Source organism: Carassius auratus, unplaced genomic scaffold (genome assembly GCF_003368295.1).
Source record: "Carassius auratus strain Wakin unplaced genomic scaffold, ASM336829v1 scaf_tig00215356, whole genome shotgun sequence".
In the NCBI taxonomy this organism is placed as follows: Eukaryota; Metazoa; Chordata; class Actinopteri; order Cypriniformes; family Cyprinidae; genus Carassius; species Carassius auratus.
In genome coordinates, this window is record NW_020528048.1 from 1 (window position 1) to 24,251 (window position 24,251).

Here is a 24,251-nt window from a genome sequence, read left to right on the forward strand (position 1 = left end):
TAAACACAATTTTAGTTCACAGTCAAAATCTTTAGTCATGCACTCAATGCTTGTGTTATTAAACAGTGGTGTTACCTGTACTTGATCCCATCTTCCTTAAAGATTCACTTGATGAAATGAGTACCCGCATCGATGATCTAGAGAAGAATATAGCAGACCTGATGACTCAGGCAGGAGTGGAAGAGATTGAGGGGAGAACAAGGTCAAAGAGGGAGAGGCTTCCTAGTAGGTAGGATTTCTTATTTCTATAGATATTTTAGAAACCAGATAAGAATGTCTGATTCTAAATGGAAATTTGAAATGAGTTTCATACTGGTATACTATATTAAAATGCATTGCCCTGATCCAGTGTTATCTTTCACAGAATGCTGAGTTAGAAGAAAAAAAAAAAAACTCTTCAGGAGCAGCAACTTTTTTCTCTATGGTGACTAAAATATTTTGTTTTTGATGTAATGAAAAAGATTTAAAGTCAGTCCTAAAACTTTGACTGTAACCCCCCCCCACCCACACAACACACAAACACACACTTTTTTCTGCAATGGATTGCAAAGGACTTTTTAAACATGACATTCAACTGTAGAACCGAACCCTGCATTATTGTAAGAGCACTAGCCCAAGTGCCAAACTAACACCATTCCTGTTAAAGTGAATTTGTTTGTCGAATTAAAGTTGTTTATTAAAACCTGTGTCCTTATGTCTCTTTACTGGTATAGCCAAACTGAGAAGTTTGTAACATCACTATGTTTCACTGTTTCACTTGCTCCTCTCTAGCAGTTGCAAGTAGTTAAACATATCAGAGAAAACATATGCTTATATGCAAAATCTCTTGGGTCAAATATGTACAAGCTAATACTGACTGAATTCTTAGAAATGACTTTGTTTATCTGATCAATATTTAAGCTGGGTGAGATGATGATTAACACATTTTCTATGCAATTTAAAACCATGCCACTATCAAAGGTCTACAGCATAATGCGGTACATCAAGTGCTTCAGTTAAAATTTGACTAAATCACTTGAGAAGACTTCCAACCCAAGAAAAATCTATTTTTGAATCTGGACTCCGGGAGGGAAAATGACTTGCATTGGTAGATTATATTGGTCTTAAAACAAATCAGTAAAAAAAAAAAAAAGGGTCAAACCATGAGTATTTTTCCCCCAAATAATTCATATTTTAAATGAAATCTAATTTATATTAGATTTATAATAAAAAGCATTCGCGAATCATGGAAATTAGTTGTACAGAATCTAATAAACCTGGATCAGGCCCCAGGTGATTTTCGTTACTGTATTATTTTTTTTCCCACATTATTTTATGAGAATTACTGTATATTTTGAACATATTTGTGATGATAATGTCACAATGCATAAATAAAAATCTTATAGTTCTAAATTAATAACCTTTATTTTCTTTTTTATTCTCTCCTTTTTTTCCTTCTGATTTTGGGGTGAAATATAACCTATATATATATATATAATATATATATATATATAATATATACATATATATTATTTGTGAGTTTTGTCTCTCAAAAAGCTTTCGTAATAACAGTAAAAAAAACCTGAGGGATTTTATTTACAAAGAAAGACCATTTATTAAAACTTTCTTAAAATAACTTGGAACATGTGAATCTGGTTGATATAAAAACTGAACAATATAAAAGGGCCAACATCTTTAAAACATGGCCGCAGCAATTTAGTTAACAGATTCAATTAAATTTTGCATAAAATATATTGGAAGATAAATCACACTCGGAACACCAACGTCATGTTCAGTCATGTCGATAGCCCAGGCAAACTTATCCTTTAAGGTTTTGTTATACATTTTTTCCAGTGTCACCTCCATGTTCTTACACCTAGAAGCAGAAAATAAAAGTAAAGAAACACTGAAAATATTCTAATATCTGTCTGTGTAGCATGTTGGTTTATTTGAGAGTGACATCATCACCAGGCCACGGTAGTTGAATTGGAGGTGCTTCACGGCGAATCTGTTTGTTCTCCTCTCTGTCTGTAGCCTGAACCTCCATCTTCAGCAGCTGTTCCTCACCTCTGCACAGCTTTCTTGTTCTTCTCCACGACCTTGAACTCACATAAAATGTTTTATACATGTGTATATCATATTCATCTACAAAGGGACTCTAATAGCTGGAAGAGCAAAACAAATGTCCCCTTATTCAGAGGTCTGGAATGAGATACTGACATAAACAGCTTGTTTCCTGAGCTCCCTTTGGCTTCTTTCTTGGCCTGCTTTAGCTTTTTCTTAGCCAAGTCCAGCTGCTCCTTCCTGCTGTCAATCTTTATAAAAGAAGAGAAGAGAGAGAGAGAAAAAATAATAAGATATTCAGATGCTTTTTTCATGATATTAAAATTATTTTCTTACGATTCAGTTTCATACAGGTGCATCTTAAAAAAATTAGAATATCATGGAAAAGTTTTTTTTTATTATTATTCAAAAATGCAGACTTTCTTATATTGTAGATTCATTGCACACAAACTGAAATATTTCAAGAGTTTAATGTTTTAATTCTGATGGTAACGACTTACAGCTTAGAAAAAAAATCAATGCAATTAATCTAGAATATAAAAAAGTTTGCTTCTTTAAATTAAATAATAATAATAATAATAAATACATTTTCCCTGATGATCTTATATATATATATATATATATATATATATATATATATATATATATATATATATATATGCACTGTGCCCGGTTGCATGAAACTCCTTAAGCCTTATCTCCAGTGCCTTTGCCTGCAGGTTAGCCATGGATTGTTCAAAGGTCTTTGGCGGCGCCCGCTGATGGTTACGGTTGAATTGCAAACGCACGGTTTGCCCTGTTGTAAGAGAGCAACTTCTCTGCCACATTGTCCATCGCTGTAGTAAGAATTATGGGGGTGAGTGTTTATATGAATGTATCTTTGAAGGAAACTGACGGTTTTTAATAAAGTTAAGATGATATCTTATTTTATGTCGTCTCTGTAATGCATAGTAATGCAGTGTTTATAAGCGCAGCTGCTTTGTTTACAGCGGTAACCAAGGAAACGCCGTCTCTGCTGTTTAAAGGGTTAGTTCGCCCAAAAATGAAAATTATGTCATTAATAACTCACCCTTACGCTGTTCCAAACATGTAAGACCTCCTTTTATCTTCGGAACACAGTTTAAGATATTTTAGATTTAGTCCGAGAGCTCTCAGTCCCTCCATTGAAGCTGTGTGTACGGTATACTGTCCATGTCCAGAAGGTAAGAAAAACATAATCAAAGTAGTCCATGTGACATCAGAGGGTCCGTTGGAATTTTTTTGAAGCATCGAAATACATTTTGGTCCAAAAATAGCAAAAAATGACGACTTTATTCAGCATTGTCTTCTCTTCTGTGTCTGTTGTGACTGAGAGAGTTCAAATCAAAGCAGTCTGGATATCCGGTTCGCGAACGAATCATTCATGAATCGTTTTAAACGGTTCGCATCTCTAATCGCATTAATCCATCAATGATTTAAGATGTTAACTTTTTTTAATGTGGCTGACACTCCCTCTGAGTTCAAACAAACCAATATCCCGGAGTAATGCGTGCACTCAAACAGTACATTGACTGAACTGCTGTGATGAACACCGAGCCGAGCCAGATAATGAACAATAGACTCACTTGTTCACGAGTGAGAACCGGTTGCATCGGTTATCGGATCACCAGTAGTTCTTTTGGACAGTTCGATTCAATAAACCGGTTGAAGAAAACGGTTCACCGGTTCTTTTTCGCTCGACATAATGGCGTCATTTGCGATGATTGCCCTTGATTCAAGCCTTCGGTTTACCCGCTCATAACACTAGCACAGAATCAGTTCAGAATCAATCATTAAAATAAAGTTCACCTTATTGTAAAGAGAATCGTGCTTAATAGTAATATAAATAATTTTAAAAAGGCTTGATAAATTCGTAAAGGTTATAAAAATTCAAAAGCACTTTCCTCATTGAAAACTGTAATTTTTTATTTTTTTTACTTGAGGTGAAATCAAGGGGGGGGGGGGGGGGGGAGCCAAAAACATGGTTAAAATGCAAAAAAAAAAGTGTATAATTACAGGACCTTAAACAGGCTTGTCTGTGTAAATTTGTAAATTCCAGGCCAACATGCCCACTACTTACACACACAAAGCACGTGGGACCTGATGAGCGAGACGCTGCGACACACTGAGCTGATTAAATTAGATCTTGTAGCGGATGCAGAAAACAGATTTCCTCTCAGTGGCGATCTGACACCTCCACCCCAGCATTACACACACATCACATGCACACACACTGCAGCGCTCACTCTAGAGAGACTCAGTTAGTTATACTACTCACAGACATTCAGCAGTCTCTCATTAGCACAAACACACAATACAGTAATTAATGAGAATCCCATTCACAGAGAATCCATCAAACTGTGTCCTAACCAGTCATGGTGAGCTAAAAGCAAAAGTTTTTTTCTTAATATTTCATGACTATAACAAGCTAAGAGCAACAGGACATTTTCTCAAACAGTTGAATTAAATGTATATAATGAAATAAGCCGAAAAACTTGATTGCTGTATTCTTTTTCTATTCTATTGGTTTTCTTTTTATTTATTATATTATTTAAAAGCCCTTGCTAAGTATGCTGCGTTTAAGCTAACTGAGACTTGTTATACCACTTGTATATCATTGCTCTTTTGTTGATTTTGATTGCTTCCATTGTCCTCATTTGTAAGTCGCTTTGGATAAAAGCATCTGCTAAATGACTAAATGTAAATGTAATATAATTTATAAAACAGTGAATTATAACATTATATTTTTAATTTAAAATAAATTCACCATATTTATACGACCATTATTTCTAGAACATTAATCTTATTTTTACAAGTAGCTTAAAAAAAAAAAAGTGAATATCTTTTGGTGGTTATAGAAACTAAATGTAACATAACATAACTAAATTGAAGAGACAACCTGAAAACAAAATACAAATGAAAACCACACAGAGTAATATTAAAAAAAACAAGAAAACGAATAACCCTGATGGACAGTCTGACTGTGGCTAAACACGTTGTGTGTTTCGCAAAGTAGAGACTATGTTGATTATGTTGCTTACATAAAGTTTGGACACACTGACATACTAACAATATCCATACGTTCCTGTGGATTCAAAGTTGTCAAAATGTACAACGTTGTTTTGAACAATCTTGACAGCAATCCATATTGGCATCATATTCAAACATTTTAAGCAAATGATTCAACATAAATCCATACTGACGCCATGACAGAACATCTGGAAGCTGTACTAGTTGAATGCTGAATGTTTATTTAAAAATTTGACTGATAGAATGGAGAAAGAAAATAGGAGAGAGAAAGAGAAGGGAAAAGACACTCGTGGAGTTCTCTCAGCTGTAGCTGCAGGGTTATGGAGGCATTGTATGTCCTAAAACCTTTGCAGTCAATCCTGGCATAAGGGAACTCAGTCTTCAAAGGCAAAAACAACACTTTAAAGGTAGTATTCAAACATAAACATGGAGAAATCATCATATTTTACCATTCAGCTTCACTGTTAACCACAAGATGGCAATGTTGCCTTACTGTCTAGAAATAAATACAAAAAAAAAAAAAAAAAAAAAAAAAAAAAAATAAGAACAAGAGCAAACCTCCACAGAGCAGTCTTTTTTCTTCTTCCAAAGATATCAGACACTTGTTCCAACTTTAATGGATTTGTGAGTTTCAGGAGTATGGGTTGTATGTTCCAGACATAAAGAAAACATATCCATTAAATCTGCCTACATCAACAAGATGTGTCTTAAAAAGGGCTCACAACAAGCTATGCAACCAACAAGCTGTCTGATGTGCGCCCACATCACACCCATTTGAAATCTTTTTAACACTAAAACCCTTTCTCACTTTTCCTTTAAGACCAATGTACTAAAAATCTAAATATTTACTTCAGAAACTGTGTGATCCAGGGGAAGACGATACAAGTACAGTCATACATTCTAATGAAGCTTGATGTTATATCTTCAACCCTCTATGGCATAGTGTTGCTTTCAGGCAACAAACCACTTTTTTAGATAAAAAAATTAGATACACAATGCAGTGACGCACACACACACACACACACACACACACACACACACACACACACATACACAGTGGCACACACAAAGTGGCACACCCAGTGACATAAACATGCAGTGGTACACACACAATGACACACAAGCAGTGACACACACACACACACACACACATATACACAAGGACACAGTCATTTGGATGTTGGTTAACAGTATGCTAATGTTATATGAGGAACATTTATACATGAAGTGTTGTAATTATTAGTAATTTGTTTGATGTTTTTGATTGGTTTGGAATAATTGTGATCAAAATAATATTTTTTTCTAATGCATATATTTGGGGGGGTGAGGGTAAGGGTATGGGGGGTAAAAATGGTATGAAGGATATTATCAGGGATCCCCAAGCTTCCAAAAAATGAGGCGAAATATTATTTTCCCCCAAAAATAAAAAGTTGTGCCATAGAGATACTAAATGCTAATGACACCAGCTGTGTCCTAGCATGTCAACCGCTGCTGATGTTCAGCACACGCACTGCCGTCTGATGATGACACGCGGATGGCAAGACACTTGATGCATGTTGAACACGTCGGTCTGTTGGACACTGTTCACCAGGGAACACTGTGACATTTGGGCTAGGACACCAAATGACTCAAAGCAACACAGCTGGTTTTAACCAAACTATACTTCTGGGAACACAACTGCTGCTAAATGTCCCTCAAATGTTAGCTAAACCTGACAAGCTACTGTTGAGGACATCCTCATAAAAATGACTAAATGTCCCTTTTCAGCTCTAAAGTTGTATTATAAGGATAAGACTATAATTAGTAGACATGCATATTAGTTTGTATATAATTATAGTTAGCCTTTTTCATTATTTTTGGCCTTTTTGCCATTGTGTGGATATGAATATGAAGAGAAGAAACAAAACAACAGTGGAAACTGTGGAAACAAGTGGAAACATTGATGCTGTATTTTCTTCCATTTTATTGTGCACGTAAAAAAAGTACAGAAAAGGAATAGAACATGTAATAGGTGAGTTAATAACCCTATTTTTATCCTCCTATGCAAGCTTTTCTTTATTAAAATATTTGTTTAGATAGCTAGGTAAATGATTGCAACTGGCTGTGTGTAATATATAAAACAATGCGAGCATCATATATGCACAAACGTAAAAGCACAGCAGCATGCGTTAAGATTTGCAGCAGTTTGTGGAAGAGGGACAGAATTACTCTATCGCGTCCTCCCCTCATTCACCCCTTCGCTCTGCCTTTCGCCGAGTCAATCGAAAGAACCCAAAGTACAGATTAACGTTCCCTTCCCAAAATGGCCCGTCATTACCAACCTGACTTCACTGAAAGGGCACATTTCTCTCTCTATCTCTCTCTTTCTCTCTCACACACACACACACACACAAAACTGTTTTTTATTTTTCAATTTTCTTTCAAAATCCGTCTCTCTGTCCTTCAGTGAGGGCAGAATTTTTCAGCTGCAAAAATTAAGACTGAAATATATATATACGTATATATATATATATATATATATATATATATATATATATATATATATATATATATATATATATATATATATATATATATATATATATATATAAAAACAGGCTGAAAAGAAAAAACACCATTCTTTAGCGCAAGCTCTTATGATGCAAGTCTCTCGAGAATCGTATCCCTCAGAATGAAAAATCTATGACTGTCTTGCTGCCGTTTCAGAACATTACACTCACATTGAGTCGATCAAAGAGGTCGTCTCCTTGCTTGTTTTTCACAAAAAGCTTGAGGTTTTTGAAAACCTGAAACAGAAAACACATGTTAGATAGTTTATCATATGCACAGAACAGAGGTTTAGAGGAAAGGAAAGAGATAGTGAGAGGCACTCTCAATTATATTTGACATTTCGCAGAAGTCCTGTTTTCCTCCACTCCTGCTAAACAAACTAGCTAAAATATGCATGGAACCAATTAATGGTAGCAGATGTTGGTGCTTTTAAATCAGTCTCATTTGAATAACAATCTATCCTTGAGCCAAATGCATGAAGAAGAAAGTAAACAGACCACTCGACAAGCAATGACGGTATTTATATTTCTGGAACATTTTCCCGCAATTTAACACCGTCGTATGGTAGTAATGATTGATTCATATGCTGACCTTCCTGTCTAATAAGCACACAGAGGGGAGATCAAAATTAACATGATCATACATTCAAAACTCACCCTAATAAAGCAGGTCCAAATAGATTTTCTTTTTTAAATTACAATTTATATTATCAGCATATAATAGTTTGAGTGTAAAGTTAAAATGGGACATTAATGTGAATTCTACTCTGTCTTAGTATTTGTTTGATTTGTCAGATGATCATATTCTCCAGTAAGATTTGAGATGTTCTGAAAAAACAACTTGCACTTCAACTGATCAGTTACCTGATCAATCTCACAAATTTCATTATTTAGTTAGTGAGTTAAAAATAGTGCAGAATCTTAACTATTTATTTATTATTATTTCATTTTTTTTTAAAGACCTACAAATGAGGACAAAGGAAGCAATCAAAATCAACAAAAGAGCAATGATATACAAGGGCTATAACAAGTCTCAGTTAGCTTAAACGCAGCACACTTAGCAAGGGCTTTTAAATAATATAATAAATAAAAAGAACAGTCACAATTGAGAGAAAGGTGCAATTGAAAATACTGCTAAAATGAGAAATAGTCTCAACTAATAGATATGAATTTATAGTGAAATTTTGAAAAATAGTTGCAAGTATGATAAAGTTGTGATTGTGACAAAAATGGTCTTATGAGAAAAAAGTTACATCAGTTATGAGAAAGTAACATTGTGGCAAATAAAGTTACTGTTATGTGAAACAGTTTTGTAAGTTATTGCAATATAAGTTGCATAATTCAATAGTCAACTGACCCTTCGCAAAGACCCACGTTGCTTAGTTACTGTTGCCACGTCCAAGAAGCCATGGCGCTCTCAGGCCAACCCTCATGTTCTCACACAGTGAAAAATAGAGGAAAGGGGACACTGACAAAACAGAACAGGTTACTTATGGTATGAAACAAAGTTTTCAAATGTAGTTATTTTTTAAGAATTAAATATTGTTTTGTGGCTCTTTAAATTGTTGTGACGCTGTAGCTTGTAGTTCAAGCTGCAAGTGAACCCATCACCTCTTCCTCTACTAGTTATAACACAAAATAAGCATAACTGAACATAAGAAGGTATTTTGTTTAAATTGTGGAATGACATCAATACACAAACTTTTTCAAGTTTAAGTCCACAAATGTTAATCTACTCTCTTGTCCGGTTTGTTTGTCGGACAAAATGGCAGATTCTGCGTTATGATTGATCAGATCATCTGTCAATCAAATTCCCAGCGATGGGGCAATGAAAGCAGCCTTGAATACTTCTCACATTTTGAATATATGGGATAATATTTATGAATCAACATTATATTATTGTCTAGCTTCATTAAGTAGCTTAAATTATCCGTAACATGAGAAACTGAACTTTGATCTTTTGAATGAAAGATTTCATTTTAGTATGAAACATACTGTAACTGTCAGATCTTCAGTCCAAAATGTCCATTAATTGAAATTAAGATGCAAAAATATCTTGTTCTAAAATCTTTGGATTTAGCAACTAAACTTCAGTTACCAAAATAATTAATATGCAGTGCAAAAGACCTCCATTAACAAAGTTAGCCATGGGGGAAAAATCTATAATATAACCTCCTATGAACACCTTCAGATATTTCTGAGTGGTTGTCACAGTTTAAACAAATGCCCAACAAATAAAGTCATTATGACTGAAAGCCCTCTGATTTAGTGCAAGTACACAAATTATGTCTGTGCAGGTTGTGTGGCCTATAAAGTAGAGGGCTATGGCTCTCTGTCGTGTGCTCATCTGTTTGGACTTCAGGTCCTTCTGGTACTGGGCTCGGATGGCATCCACACAAGTCTTCAGTCTGCGAGCCACCTCATACTTTTCCAAATCCCTCTCACCCTACAGGAGACAAAAAAAAGTAAGAAAGAAAAACCTAATGATCTGACAAAGGGCAGCTCGGCCTGACACACCACGAGTGATAGGTATTAAAGTACCTTCTTATTGCAAAGGAACAGATTGAATTTGGAGGTGACAAAGAGATTTTTCATAAGAGATAAAAAAAAGCTTTAATACTCAATTAAATGGTTTGACTAACACATTTTTTTTTGCCAGCCTTACCTGTGCAATTTTATTTTTCTAATGAAACACGAAGTTGGGGCAGAAAATATCAAAAAGCCTATACAGTATATTAGCTAAAAGCACATCACTAGCATAAAGATGACTTCAAACTAACAGACATGAACTAAAAGCCACAAAACTCGTACTGATTTCATGGAATCCTTAAGAATGAAAATAGATTCTATAATAAAAAATTCATAAAAACACAAGTCCAAAAAAGGAAAAAAAGAAAGAAAACCAATATCATTACTGACCTTTGTATGAAAACACATCTTTTAAAAATCCTTATTGCACTTTACAATCAGGTTTGTCTGAATCCAGCCACTAGCACTTAATTTGTACAAATAAAAATTTACTTTCTTGCCAAAACAACAGCATAGTGACCAATATAGTTTCACTTAACCATCACTAATTCAAAAATCTGTGAATCTGTCCTTCTTCCATTATTTTCTCTAGGTTTCTTGAGAGGTGTCCATCACTCCATTCGGATGAAAAGGATTGATTTGCTTCCTTATTAAATTAGTGAGAGGAAGTGAGAGGAACGAGGCTGAAGATGAGACGCTGAGCTGAAACTATGTGAGCGTGAATCGGCAGAATGTGACAATACACGTCTGCTCTGTTTGACTGGTCTAGACTCAGTGCTAAAATGTGACATCAAATCACATCTATTATGAACAAGGTGACAGAGTCGGACAGTCATGAGGTGAAGAGGACGTGAAGATGAGTTTGAAATGAAGGGATGTACAGGCAGAGAGAGAAGGGAGAGGACAACAAGTACATTTTAATCAAGTGAAAATAAGGTACTCACTAAAATATTACTCTCATGTTGCCAGACGTCTGACTTACTGCGTGAAGTTGAGTCAAGATTGGGTGCAGCATTGTCTATATTGCTTGTAGAGAGAAACGTTACTTGGTATTGCATATGCATGTTTTTTCAAAAGAGCTCTTGAGGGAAAGTAGTGGCATACAACATTCTATGAAACATATCTGTGATGTGCTTCTGTTAGGCCTTGAATTTATGAGTGATACATCAATGATCCCACTTCTGAACCTATAATATGCCCCGAAAAACTATTCTGATAGTGGACTCCTCACTTGCTGCAGTTGATGATGATGTCAGGCTGAATCCTCTTCTTTAGCATTCCATGTTTAGGATGGTCCTCGGAAAATCCCTGCAGGTTCTATCTTAAAGTTCCCAATGCATTCACTATGGTGGTCCAACACACAGTATCCATATTCCTCAACAATTTTTAGATTGGCCTCTTTGTTAAACTAGAGAACATTTATCAATTCGGAAGAACATCAGAGGAGCACTGGTCAAGTTAAAGACTGTAACTTTGATTTATACCATATTTAAAACTTTGAGATGTTATGAAGGACACCTACCAACTTCTCCTCTTTGTTTTAGTTCTTCCTGGCTTCCACCTTATGTTTATGCATAGCATGTTCTCTAAAATCACACTTGTTCAGATCCATTATTAGCTGTCTCTCCTCCAAAGGCATCTCCTATTCAGAAGAGCTAGCAAACCCAAGACTTTCCAAATGAAGTTTGAGCTAGGATAACTTAAGACGTCTGTGAATTTGGATCTCTGTGGTGTTACAGATGTTAAATTAGCATTATTTATGTACTATTTTATTTTTATTTTTATTATTATTATTATTAACATTTATTAATTAATTTTAACAGCAGTTTACACTGTATTAATTTAGCTGTGTCTGCCATTTATTTGTTAGTTTTTGTTAAAAATATTTTTGATGGTTTTAATCTATTTTTTTATAAAAATTTTACTACATCTAGTAAATCAACTTATTTTAGTTAGTAGCAAAAAAATGTTTTAAATCTATTATTAATATTTTATTATTTAAGCTTTATTCTATGTCTATGCACATATTTAAAAGAAAAAAAAATGAATAAGTGATGAGGATCAGACCAGACGCTGCTCTACAGTGGCTGTTCTGAGCAGCAACTTTCCTTATTGATTTAATTTTCTCTTCAAATTAGATGGCTGCAGAACTTAAACCACCGACTGTTATTTTGGCATAAAAGTTCTAAATCTATATTAACCGTTTACCAGGCAGTGAAACTAGAAATCTTGCAAGGTCAAAATAAATTTGGAGAAGAATTGTGACAAAATAATACACAACACCTGACCAGATGGCATTTGGTTTCTCAGAGGACCTCAGAGTAAAAACAACAACAACAAAAAAAAAACAACCCCGAGAAATAATTTTGGAAAGCAGACTTGGAAAGGATTAAAATCAATATCAAAAGCTGTGAAACACAAATTTAACTTGACTCCTCAAGGAAAACTAGTCCCATCCAAACTTTAAGATAGCTGCTGCTCGAATCAAATGTCTACCAGACATCTGATAAGCATGAGGGCGCTTCTTTGTATCCATACAGGGTTATAGACCAAGCACAAATTGCTTGAACCGAGTGAACTTTGGCTGACCTTGGGTAAGCGTACAGTATCTATGTGAGGATCAGAAAAACCCATAAACACTTGAATTGCACATACAGTATCAAGAATTGCTGCAAAGGAAGAATATGTGAGAAAAAAACTGATAAGAGAAAATTAAAAAGAGTGCTGTTTAGCCAGAGAAACTATCCATTTTCAAATTATCCAAATTGTCCTGAAGCTTCTGTTAGTAAAGGCTCTGAATCATAACACTGAGAGAGGAATCTATGATGAACAATATGTGATGTTTTATTAACTATTTTGGGAGGAGCAAGAGCAGATAATTAACACGGCGAATTCATCATCAGTAATAACATCCATTTATCCAATCAGCACAAGAGAGAACTCCTTTAAATAATGAAAGCAGGCCTACCTTCATTATGTCTAGTCTTTCGGCATCCCTTCACAATCCCGACGACTCACCTTCAGCCCGTTCTTAACCCAGCATGGGGAGGAACACTCGGGGGGAGCGCTTGGGTTGGGGCTAAACGTCGGGCTCGGACAATAACCCCAAACTTGAATCATAGTGTACATCGCTCAAATGTTACAAAATAAGCTGAACTATGACTTTGACTTTTCTCAGGGGTCAAGACTGTGAGAGATTACAGCAGGTTTTTGGGTTAGCCATGCATTCAAGTTGATTCCAACTGGCATTCCTGTCATGAATTGCAACTCTGTGAAGGAAACCATACATTTTTCTTGACACTGGGTAAAAGATTCAGCTCTCTGAAACTGCTTGAGACTTTTGTGACACATAGCAACTATTCTGAATGGTCAATTTGTTTTTTTTTTGCAATAATTATGCCATATTTGACCATTATACCTATTCTGGTCAAGTCTGCCACATTTGGCTTATATTCAAATATTATATTTTAATTTGTATTTATCTTTCAGATGCTTTTACCCGCAATGCAACTTAGTATTCAAAGTATACATTTCATCAGATCCGGCATTCCTTGGGAATCAAACCCATGACCTTTGCATTGCTAGTGCCATGCTATACTGTAAGCTAATAATGAATTGACAAATAATTAATGGACTCCTACAGCATTTTAATGTATTCAATAATTTACTCATCTTCCATAATAAAGTCTTTGAATTATCTACTTCTTGGAGCTTTTCTCAGCCAATATTCAAAATGTCACCAATTAAATCATATTTTATGTAAATTGGTTAAACTTGTATTTATTGACAGCCCTACTTCAAATTTAAACTCATTTGAATGTAGACTTTTCTTTAGCAGCTGTCTACATCTCAGTGACTTAAAAAGCTTGTCTTCTGATCCTTTGCACTGAAATTGCTTTGGGATATGGCCTGCTTCATGACATACAATAACAACAAGTACATCCTACATCAGAAGACACTAAAGATCATCCATACAGCTCTAGAGGACCGAGATCCCCTCACCTGTGATGATCACATCTTCCCTATGGGGCACAGGAAAGGAGGAAGAGGAGGATGACAAGCGAAAAAGAGAGGAGAGAAAAGAAAGTATGGGATGGAGGGGTCACAGAGGACTGCCATACGCATCTCTCATTTGTCGGCTTATGATGGCTGGTGAAGAGAACCTGTGCCATGGGACCTCACACAAGCAATTTCCTCTGACCTGCCCCCCTCCATCTCCCCATTCTGTCACACACATACACATGCTCGACCATTAATGGCACCCCTGGGCCATTAGCCAGGGAGCAAAGCCCAGCGCAGAGGGGAGTAAAATAAGAGGGAAAGTGAGAGAAGGGCCAAAAAAATGGCACATGAACAGGCTCTCAATCATCACAGACCCACAAATCAATTCCAACGCACAAGAGCACAGCATGATCCATGACTCTATACCGTTGAATAAATCAGATTTACTAAACGGCACAACGAACTGGCAATCAAGAAATGTCTCACTGTACATGTATTTAAAGGTAAAAGGTCATTTCTGTGAAAACAAATGGGGAAAAAAGTAGCCAATTTTCTTCAGTTAACTTTGAAACTGTTGCCGTGGTTAGATTTTTCTTCCAGTGGGTTAAAGATTTGATATATTGCATAAATTGTATTCTACTTGAAATATTTTATTAATTTTATATTCTACCAGTGATAAAACTGTGCTTGATATTGATAAGTTTTGTTAGGGACTGGCATTGGTAGGGAGCCTTTAAGTTTCTTGTGAGTTCTGTTATGATTGCTACTGAAATTGTGTATAACACATAACAGTGACTGTACATATTAAGGTACGGGAGTGGTATTTTGAAGTTTTAAATTTGAAATAGGGTTAATAAGTTAGTTTTGGGCTAGTTATGTTTTTCGTAGATATGGCAACCCTCAAGTGATCTTGCCCATGTAAAACTCACTACCAGACTGCTAAAATGTTTAGGGTTAAGAGGGAATTAATATGTGGCTGCTAAGACATTCAGAGTGTTTTCACTGTGTAAAAGTAAAAATAAAATAAAAAAGTAGGCAAAACCAGATAACTTGCTACTTCCACCCAGATTCTGAATTCAATGGACAGTTTCCTATCTCATGAGGTCACGGAAAGGTATTACACATGGTAGTCAAACAAGGCAACTGATGCTGGAAGGTCATGTGATAGAAACAACATGTCACATGCAGTATGTCCAAATACTTTATTCATCTTTCATACTGTACATAATAATGATGTGATGACAAAATTCACTAGCATTTACAGTATATATACTGTATATATATATATATATATATATATATATATATGTATATATATATATATCATTGATTGCTTTTTCTTAGTGATGGCTTCAACTAGGGAAGCAACAATTGAAATTCTAGTCAGGACAGATTTTTTTTTCAGTTATGTTGACAAATGTCTGATATATGAATTCTATACTTGCAATTGTACTTATCCTAAAAACAGTTTTGTATCTAGTTATGAGTTAAGCTGCTCTCTGATTACGTCCTGTGGCGCCCAGTTCTGGCGGATCTCGAATGTGCAGTAATTACCAAATGCTAAGAAGCACATAAACACGCCTTCCCCCTCCCAGCACACTTTTCACTGACCTTGTTTTTCTAATTGCTGTCTACACTGCACAGTCAACGAATGTGGGCACAACTGTGGCCAGCCATATATTGAAACACAAGAAATTCATTCTCCACTGAGCCCTCAATGGTATTCTGAAGTTTAGTCTTCATTAATAAGTACTAAATGTGTCAAACGGTCATGACACATCTAAATTAACATTTTTAAACAAGTGTTTGCTGCACCCGCTACGCTGCATATCACCCTGGAGAAAACAGCGAGCAACAAACAGGTTGACACAAAAACACACTTTACCAAAGCACTATAATAAAAAGAGCTGGTGTCTCATCACTTGAATTCCTCTCTCGCTCATTCTCGAGATTGACAGTCAGGCACGGGGCGGGGACTGTGCTCAGTGAAGCGAGCAGGGGCTTCCGTGTTATAATAAAACAGTTAAATTGGATTTGTTCATATGCGGGAAGCGAGTTGTCTGGATTAGCATATCAATGCCTTTACACAAATCGTGTTTTCAAGAGCATTGAGCACTAAGCAGCACAAAATTAATTCTGCATGATATGCCCCGAGGCCTTCTGGGATGCTGTAAGCTTCATAACAGTTTCGTACTCATAACCTGACACCCATCCCTCCTAGAGCCTCCACAAACATGTAACTGTAAAAGCTATGGTTAAAGATTGAGCTGGGCTTACAAGTGTTGGAGAGGTTTCCCTTCCTCCAGTCCATAAAGAAGTTTGTGTGGAATTCGTGATCCAGCATCTGAGCAAGAATAGAGCCACTTCCTTACTTGGTAGGCTGAGCTTCGCTGGCTTTCCTACAACAAAACAGAACATATTTACATTCTCTAATGACGAATAAAGCAACCAGCTAACAACCAGCTACGTGTGTGTTGGGTCAAAGACAAAGTACGTACCATTAATTAAGTATGTTATATAAACATGCAGTAGATGATTTGATGGTCATCTAATGTTAATATATTGACATTGATATATAAAATCAACGTGAAATTAAAATGCACCCTTATTTTTAACTACAAGTCTGTGCGTAGGTTTCAGTTTTTACATGTTTTTATTGATGTCATAATTTCTAATCAAAAATTAATTTCTGAGTTCAATGCACAAATGTCAGAATCCATCTATGGATAGAACCAATAACTTCTGATTGTTTGCTACTTTTGTTTTATCGCCACATTAATAATACATTTAATAATGTTGTTACATGAATCTTCAGAAGATCTAAAAACAAAACTATATATTATTTTTTGACTAAATTGATTAGAATTTGATTAGCAATCATCCATAATATCAAAAGAATTACTGGCTTATTTTTTCATTCAATTCAAAACTCAATTCATTTCTAAATTTACATTGATTAGTCATTCACAAATGTAGTGATTCGTTATTCTAGTGACTTTCTTTTTCAACGTTTCATTGTTTGCAAGGAGCTAAAAGAAAATTCACTCTTTCGATCATGTCGAGAGAAAAAAACATCACATATCTCCTTCGTAAGCTGAATGATCTGAGATTTCATTCATGTCGAAAGCACTAATTGCATGCAAGTAATTAGTGTACACTATTCCTAAATATGAGTATTCTAATGACTAAAAGTTTGTTTCTGAAAATTACGTAGATAAGTACATCTATTTATTAGCTTATTTCCTCCTAAAACAAAAGAACATAAAGCATAAGAGTCAAACATACATAAACAAGGTATTGTTTGCAGAGATCTACTACAGAAGATTGTTGAAGGATTTTATAACCATCTTAAGATGCGTAAGACTCATGTTCCCACAGGACACAACAGCTCACACAGCAAAATAGGACTGTAAATGCATCACAGAGAATCTTGGCCTAGGACAAATATTATCAAAACTGCATTTATAGCTTTCCGTTCAGAGACTCAGAGAGTTACAAAATCCAAATACTTCCCCCTCTGGTTTATTCTACCAAGATTAATGGCTTGGGCCTTCCAAAACGCACTTATAGTTTAAAAAACACGTCTCTATACGGTAAATGGCAGAGTGGATATTAATAGAGGAAGCTGACCTTAAAGTTTAGCAAAAAGATTAAAGACTCTTCCTGTGCTCTATAGAGCACGCCTGACACCAGCAGAAGAACAGGTCAACCTTGAGTTGAGCTGCATGCCCAAACCGAGAAAAATTAAAGGGAACAGCACTGACAAATGAACCAATTAATGTGATGCATCAGTAACACAGACACAACTAGATCTTTATAATGTCTTAATATGTACCGTTATAGTAAAACTTGACATCATCTGGATTGATACTTGGAAGGGAAGTACGGCCCTTTGTGTTCTAGAAACTTCAATTTTATTCCATCCTCATACTTCTCTTCTTCCTACATGTGAATTAGGCTTGCCATGATAGACAGTGCTGACGGTGATACTGTTGTTAAGCTGCAACACCAGTTATGTCACTTGCGCACCGTGGCACCAACCCCCACCGTTATTTTGATTATTTATAGAAATTGATTTGATTATTATTTATAGAAATAAAAATGATTTAGTTAAGTAAAAGAACAGTCACTGAAGTTAAAAATGTAACAGGGCTGCTCATTGCAGTGTGCTGAACAACAGTGGCATCACAGATCAGATTTAATTTATACAGTGAACAGAGTGAGTTGAGCTGACTGACAAGAGTGAGGTGAGACAGACCAGAGAGGTAATGCAAAGGCACCTGTATGGCAGTATTTTGGAAAAGCCTGTTGACTTTTCTCATTCATATAATGTGATTTTGGAAACTTTGTTAAACATTTGTTTCTTATTTAATTGGTTCCACAGTGTTGACTGATTTTACTTTATTTAAACTTTAATTTATTTATTTTATTTGACATCAAGGTGTATGCCATGCCTTCAAGCTTTCTTATATGTTTGCTAATAAAATTTTCTAATTTTCTTATTTACAGTTTTGTATAGCTATTTAAACTTTATGTAAGTTATTTTTTTTATTTTATGTAGGTTATGTTTTGTTTGTATTGATTGTATTTGTTAATTAAAGTTCTAGTTTATATAAAGGCTAAAGTGAGTTTGGCATTGTATTTTGTTGTTGCATTTAAGAAATTGACACTCTCTTCTGTACAGACATGAAGATGCATGCAGAGAGCCTAACATCTCCATCTCTTCCTCTTCTTTATCTTGAAAGCCCTGCCTGCCTCGATCTCTTCCTTGTTTTTTTATTCTTCTTAGTGGAGACAGAACTGCCTCCTTCCTCTTTAACACCTTTGAAAGGGAAAAGGGGGTAATTTTTTGCACATTTTGTGAATAGTGTCTGCATTTTGCAGGAGTTGCAATTCTTTATTCCCCAAAAAGCTGCCAATTTAAAACAAGCAATGCTGGACTCACAGTCACCTGAGAAGGAGTGAGACTTTCCATATTTCAATATGTTTCTCTCTATGTGCTAGTAACCTCCAGTATACTGAAAATAAGCAACCCATTCTCACTCCAAAGGCGTCAAAAACCGAAGCATGGTCAAGCGCCCCTAGCGTCACTTTTATGACGCCAAATGTGCCTCTCGGCGTCGACTATCGAAGCACTACGACCTTCATTGCTTTCAGTGGGAAACTTTTGGCGTCAGAATTCGACACGAGGACATGAGATGTTTATCGCTGTGAAATCACGTTCAAGAAGTCTCATTCAGCACACATCGCGATACTTGCTATCAGTTCCACAGTTTGGGTGAGTAGTCGTATATACACTCTTTTAATGCCTTTTATCAAATGTATTCTGTCTTCTTTATTAATCAGATTAGTGCCATATGTTTAATCGCTGTATTATATCGGTCATCCGCGGCTGTCTTTGAGTTTCATTGCGTTTAAATAAATGAACACAGCTGCTAATTAGTGTGATTCAAACTCTATCTGTCACGTGACGTGCCATAGACCTTCGATCCGTTTTATATTATTATTAATTTCAGGATCAATGATGTAAGTTGTATTTGTAGTAAAATCATGGTAATCACGACACAATAATAAATGAAATGTGAAGTTAAAACACAGTAAATGGGACATTAGTAACTGTAACTGTAGTTTTACTATGATATATTAATAATCAATACAATAATCACCAAACCAGCTATGTTTGTATCACTGTAATGCTAGTGTTTTTATGTGCTTTTATATGACAGATATCACAGTAATCATATGTTCTGTACCATGCTTTTAATACCTTTTAATGTGAATCCAAAAAAATTAAAAATAAATAATAAAACATGTATTTTTCCATCTTGCAGTTCATTCATATCAGTTTATATATATATATATATATATATATATATATATATTTATTTATTTATATATATATATATTGCTCACAGATCATTATTAACATTCTGTATATAATTCAATTTTATTTTCTCTCCCCTTTTTTATTATTTATATTTTTAGCTGAAAAGACGTAAAGGCAGTCAGCCCAGTGGTGTTTCTGGAGAGGGATTCCTTCAGAAATGGAGAAGACAGAAAGCTGCGGAGGCAGATATATGCAGCAGTAAGTCTGTGATAGTTTGTCTCTTTTATCAAAAATTCCTGCTGTTATAATTTGTACAGCATTTGTTGTTTCTTAAACTGTTGCACTGTCCAAATACCCACACTTGCCATCTTTTCACTTGACCACTTGATTACTTATTTGACGTCTTTCCTGTATTTGGCCTAGTGTTCGAGTGAGCATGATGACCACAAGTGTGTGTCAAACTTTTCATGACCTGATGACTGTGTTTCCCAATCCTGATCCTGGAGAACCCCAGCACTGCACGGTTTTGGCGTCTCTCTTATCTGCCTTGGAGTCTTCACTGATGAGCTGATGAGTTGAATCAGGTGTGTTTGATCAGGGAGACATCTCAAATGTGCAGTGTTGGGCTTCTCCAGGACCAGGATTGGGAGCCACTGCCTTATGGGACACTTATGTGTTTAAAGAGATTTTTAATATCTAATTATCAATATTTCACATACTGTACTTAACACATCACAGTCTTAATAATCCAGTTTAACACTTGTATGATATTGTACAAGCCCCAGGACGGTCTCATCTGACACTATCAAAAGAATTCATATGACTATAGCTTGTTATTAATTACTTGCTTTCAATAATGGATTCATTTAACATTTAATTTTACAGCATCTTTACAGAGGCTGCTTTTATGGTCTAAACAAAACACAGTGTAATGTATAAGTTGAATGTAATGTAATATTTCTGTTTTACAGGATTGTTTGAGGATAACACTGCAGTTCTCCATCACGCACAAGGACTCACCTCGTTAACTCTTTATCCCCCACACACACAGATATGGTCCCTGGATCAGTGATTAGACTTTGCAGTGGTTAGATTTTTGCAGAAGATGTAACTTTGTTTTATTTATAAGCTCATAATGAATACATTACAGAACCAGTGATGAAAACAATAGTTAAAAATAGTATTTTTCGTATTGATAAAGCATTTTGTTCTCTTTTTCAAGCTTCATACAGTGAACTTTTTAGACTTTAATTAAGAGTTTTAGTAAAGGAGATATTCATACACAGTCATCCCCTAGCTCCAGTCATGAAGTGAATTCATGATGTTATTGTCAAAGCTAGCAGGTGTTTGTTTTCCTGAACACTTTCTCTGTCTTCCATTGTTCAGACAATCAGTGTTTATTTGATGCTGTGCTGATTGAGTTTTATAGATGATATTGCACACTTGACATGCATGTCTTCATGGTGTTTTTTTGTGAGTTTGAAACATTTACATTGTGTTGTATAACATTTTGGTCAATTAAATTTTTTAATAAAATTGATCTTTTTCCAGTGTTCTCTGAAAGACATACTGTATTTACTGTTTTGTTTTTTAATAAAAGCATTTTCATTTGCATACTGAAAATAGTTAATGTTTACAACATAACTGCCTTTTTATTCTTTATGGTGGCAAAAACGAGCTTGGTGACAGAGGATGCAGTGTAGTAATTTGGGCATGTTGTCTTTAAATGAGTTTGACATATCAATAAATAATGGAAGATCCTTACAAAAATATGCATGTTTATTATGCTTTATGTATTTATTTGTTCATTCATTCATTCATTCATTTATAATTTCTGTTTTTATTCCTAGGGTTCAAATGGTAGAGAATGGTAAATCACAGAAACACAAATGTGAACAATTTTAACTTTAAAACACAATGTAATATACAATGTAAATTTTAGAAGCACGTCATTTGATTAGTAAATATATTTGTCTTTGGTCAAAAAAAAAAAAAATACAAATCTTAAAAATGTGTCTTATATTTAATGAGAGGAATCTATCTGTTGGATACAACTGCGACTGCTGGGCATGTGCACATCAATATTGCCCAATGTTTGTCAAGCTGAACAACGGAGGAGGTGAAGACGTTAATAAAACAGAATCTAATAAGTAGCAAGCTTAATCTATTGTTAACCGAATCTATCCCTTCAGCCGAAAAACGAAAGACATCTGTCATAAATGGATAAGGAAGTGTGACGCTGCTGCTCAGCTTTGATCTCATTGGCTGTGACTTTTCAGGACAGTCTGTGGTTGGACTATCTTTTAACCCATATTAAACAGCGCATCATGTTAAAAAGTATGTTTTGCTCCTATCATCACATTAGTAATATATTAAGTCAACAATGAAGTGTTGCTATCTTGAGAAAAATGACATCTTTAGCGAGATCCTAATCCTAACCCTAAGCATAACTTCAATGAACTACAAAAAACAGCCCCCTAGTGTTGCCTTTCTATAGATAGAACGACGGAGGCTTGTGGGTAATGTAGTTTAAAACTTTTTATTAACGAAACTAAATAAATTATTTATTTTAAGGTAAACTGGATATCTAAATATGTTTATTGTGCAAACATCTGTGATATATTTGAGAGGCAGGCTGAAATGTGGTATTTTACAGTGAGCAATATTTAAAATGCTTTTATGCCAGCTTTCCACTTATTTCTGAAAACTGAGCTCAACATTATTTTATCAGCATAGCATAAGTAATAATCCTGCCCATTTTCTCTTTGATATGTTAATTGGACTCTGATTTACAGCCATTTGAAATGTACAGTTTTGGGCTCTTCCGGGGGGTGCTACTGGGCCCCTGGGGGTAGCAGGGCAGTAAAACCTACATATATGTATTCTACTCATCATGAACAACAAACTGAGCTGAGTCACATTTATATCTGACAGTTTTCACAGTCCTCTGTTTTCTATTCTATTCATCATGGCTATTATACCTTTTGACAGGACATTGTGAGGCCATCTGATGAAACATGGAAAAATTAGAAAGAAATGATTTAATAATGAAAATAATAGATTATTTATTTGATTTTTGAAGTAAATGGCAAGAAATATAATGGATGAACCTGCAACAACTTGCCTTTATCTATTCCCCACTGTAAAGCAGTAATCAAGGACAATGTATACACATTGTGATACTTCACTATTACACAAGGACAAATTCATGCAGTGCTAAGAATATTAATTTATATATATATATATTATATATATATATATATATATATATATATATATATTAGCATTATATATAACTAATTAGCCGAAATCAGTGTAAAAATGTCCTCCTCACCCCCGTATCTTGCTCCTCAGGTGCTGGACATCAGTAATGTGCCTGCCTCTTGGTTTTAATGCAGTACAAGATCCACGTTGATCATTCCTGCTACATTCTCAGTTATCCCTTAAGTGTTTGTAACAATAAAGCCCATGGCACCATCTTGTAATGCAGAATAATTAATCTCGTAACTCCCTTTATTTCACTAAAAAATGTTCATATTTGTTACTAAAATATAAAAAAATACTTTCTGGTGTACTGATGTCCCAGATGTTTATTAATCCGATCAAAAATGTTTATGTCTTAAATAAAAAAATAATCCCAATAATTAATATGTCGTTTTTCCAAGTCTAAAATAAACACATATGAGCCTACCTAGTAAAATAATGTATTTACCAAGAATCTTCAGAACACAATATTCACCATTTTCATTTTATTGAAGCATAGACTATAAAGTTGATAAAGTAGCATCAAGACAAATAAGATTCAATGAAAATAATTATCATCAAAAATACATTAACCTCATATATAAATCAGTTCACACAGATGAGTGATGAAATGTCCTTAAAAGTCACACAGTCCCATCCAGTCAACTGTGATACAGATCATGTGATACATATAAGACATGTGATACTCGTTTCAGAAAATAATGATTCCCATCATCACATTCTAAACTGGTTTCATCTCCCCATCGTGTTTCTTCTCTCGTGTCTGGAAACAGTTTGTGGTTGATATCCAGCACTGATGTGGTGTAGTTGTTCTCAGCCAGAGGATCTCTCAGTCCTAAAATCCCAGACCTGGTCAAAGTGAAACAAACAATCCAGATGAAGTTGTTTAATGGACAGAGAGCTCAGCTTATGTTCTTGTGTGATTTTAGCAGTGTGAGCAACTATGACCCTTGTAGTACTGTACACTACCATTCTTCAAGCTGTTTTTA

At 35.1% G+C, this 24,251-nt stretch overlaps 1 pseudogene; it reads right to left on the minus strand.

Moving 5' to 3' along the window:
* Positions 1 to 1,751: 1,751 nt before the first annotated feature.
* Positions 1,752 to 19,146, minus strand: LOC113094353 (DNA topoisomerase 1-like; annotated as a pseudogene).
* Positions 19,147 to 24,251: the final 5,105 nt, after the last annotated feature.